The following is a 3,123-nucleotide window of genomic DNA, read 5'->3' on the forward strand; positions in this document are numbered from 1 at the left end:
TTTGTAGATGGGGTGCCAATCAAGCGGGCTGCTTTGTCCTGGAAGGTGTCGAGCTTCTTGAGTGTTGTTGGAGCTGCACCCATCCAGGCAAGTAGAGACTATTCCATCACACTCCTGACTTGTGCCTTGTCGATGGTGGACAGGCTTTGGGTAGTCACGAAGTGAGTTACTCGTCTCAGGATTCCTAGCCTCTGACCTGTTCTTGTCGCCATGGTATTTATATGGCTACTCCAGTTCAGTTTCTGGTCAATGGTAGCCCCTAGGATGTTGATAGTGGGGGATTCAGCAATGGTAATGCTATTGAATGTCAAGGAGAGATGGTTAGATTCTCTCTTGTTGGAGATGGTCATTCTCTGCCACTTGTGCGGCGCAAATATTACTTGCTACTTATCAGCTCAAGCCTGGATATTGTCAGGTCTTGCTGCATTTCGACACGGACTGCTTCAGTATCTGAGGAATCAGCGAACATCCCCACTTCTGACCTTATGATTAAAAGAAGGTCATTGATGAAGCAGCTGAAGATGGTTGGGCCTGGGCCACATTCCTGAGGAACTCCTGCAGTGATGTCCTGGAGCTCAGATGATTGACCTCCAACAACATTTGCGCCAGGTATGAGTCCAGCCAGGGGAGGGCTTCCCCCCTTATTCCCACTGATCTCAGTTTTGCTAGGGCTCCTTGATGCAACCTTACTCGGTCAAATGCTGACTTGATGTCAAGGGCAGTCACTTTCACCTCACCTCTTGAGTTCAGCTCTTTTCTCCATGTTTGAACTGAGGCTCTGATGAGGACAGGAGCTGAGTGGCCCTGGCGGAACCCAAACTGAGCGTCACTGAGCAGGTTATTGTGATGTAAGTGCCGCTTGATGGCACTGTTGATGACACCTTCCATCACTTTACTGATGACTGACAGTAGGCTGATGGGGCGGTAATTGGCCAGGTTGGACTTGTCCTGCTTTTTGTGCACAGTAGATACCTGGGCAATTTTTCACATTGCAGGTTAGATGCCAGTGTTATAGCTGTACTGGAACAGCTTGGCGAGGGGCACGGCAAGTTCTGGAGCACAGGTCTTCAGGACTATTGCCGTAATATTGTCAGGGCCCAAAGCCTTTGCAGTATCCTGTACATTCAGTCGCTTCTTGATATCACGTGGAGTGAATCGAATTGGCTGAAGTCTGGCATCTGTGATGCTGGGGACTTCAGGAGGACGCCGAGATTGATCATCAACTCGGCACTTCTGGCTGAAGATGGTTGCAAATGCTTCAGCCTTATCTTTCACACTGATCTGCTGGGCTCCCCCATCATTGAAGATAGGGATATTTGTGGAGCCACCTCCTCCAGTTCGTTGTTTGATTGTTCACCACTATTCATGCCTGGATGTGGCAGCACTGCAGAGCTTAGATCTGATCCGTTGGCTATGGGATCACTTAGCTCTGTCTATCGCATGCTGCTTACGCAGTTTGGCACGCAGATAGTCGTGTGTTGTAGCTTCACCAGGTTGACACTTAATTTTGAGGTATGTCTGGTGCTGCACCTGGCATGCCCTCCTGAACTCTTCATTGAACCATGGTTGGTCTCCTGGCTTGATGGCAATGTTAGAGTGGGTTATATGCCAGGCCATGAGGTTGCAGATTGTGGTTGAGTACAATTCTGCTGCTGCTGATGGCCCACAGCGCCTAATGGATGCCCAGTTTTGCATTGTTAGATCTGTTCGAAATCTGTCACATTTAGCACGGTGGCAGTGCCACACAACATGATGGAGGGTATCATCAATGTGAAAGTGGGACTTCAACCCAACGACAGTGCGGTGGTCACTCCTATCAATACTATCATGGACAGATGCATCTGCGGCAGGCAGATTGGTGAGGACGAAGTCAAGTATGTTTTCCTCTCTCGTTGGTTTCCTCACCACCTGCTGCATACCCAGTCTAGCAGCTATGTCCTTCAGGACTCGGCCAGCTCGGTCAGTAGTGGTTTTACCCAGCCACTCTTGGTAATGGACATGAAGTCCCCCACCCGAAGTACATTCTGTGCCCTTTCCACCCTCAGTGCTTCCTCCAAGTGTTGTTCAACATGGAGGAGTACTGACTCATTAACTGAGGGAGGGCGGTCAGTGATAATCAGCAGGAGGTTTCCGTGTCCATGGTTGACCTGATGCCATGAGACTTCATGGGGTCCAGAATTGATGTTGAGGACTCCCAGAGCAACTCCTTCCCTACTGTATACCACTGTGCCGCAACCTCTGGTGGGTATATCCTGCCGGTGGGACAAGACATACCCAGGGATGGTGATGGCAGTGTCTGGGACATTGTCTGTCAGGTATGATTGTGTGAGTATGACTATGTTAGGCTGTTGCTTGACTAGTCTGTGGGATAGCTCTCCAAACTTTGGAACAAGCCCCCAGATGTTAGTAAGGAGGACTCTGCAGGGTCGACAGGGCTGGGTTTGCCGTTGTCATTTCTGGTGCCTCGGTCGATGCCGGGTGGTCGTCTGGTTTCATTCCTTTTTATTGACTTCGTAGCGTTTAGATACAACTGAGTGGCTTGCTAGGACATTTCAGAGGGCATGTAAGAGTCATGTGGGTCTGGAGTACTAAATACTAAAACTACAAGGAGTTAAGAATAAAATACCTGTGAGTTATAATGAATTTCTGCCAAAGGGGATAGTAACTCTGTATCCAGTAAATGAGGCAGGAAAACCTGTCATGTTATTCAGGCAGACAAGAAAACCAAATGTTGGCCAGGGGCTGCAAGAAGTACTGAGTCTGTTACAAACTGCTGAGCAGTCTGTGAACTGAAGTAACCTGAGCCCAGGCACTGGCCTGTGCTGGTAGAAACCAGTTTGAACTAATTAAGTTATGTGAAGAACAAGGCAGATATCACAAGAAGGGAGCATTATTTGGACACGGGGTGATACCGGGGAACTTGGGCCTGGGCCAATAAGGAGAAGATACGAACGAGGTGAGCAGGCCTAAACCAATGGGAAAGAGACAACACAGCTCGAAGAGATAAGAAAGAGAATAAGTATCAAGAATCTTGGGCATAGAGCCAGTGAAACGCAGGAGACCAACCAGCGTGGAAGTGGAAGACCCTGCATCAGCAATGCAGAGATAACGTAAAAGAGAGAG

This window comes from Heterodontus francisci, chromosome 28, assembly GCF_036365525.1.
Source record: "Heterodontus francisci isolate sHetFra1 chromosome 28, sHetFra1.hap1, whole genome shotgun sequence".
In the NCBI taxonomy this organism is placed as follows: domain Eukaryota; kingdom Metazoa; phylum Chordata; class Chondrichthyes; order Heterodontiformes; family Heterodontidae; genus Heterodontus; species Heterodontus francisci.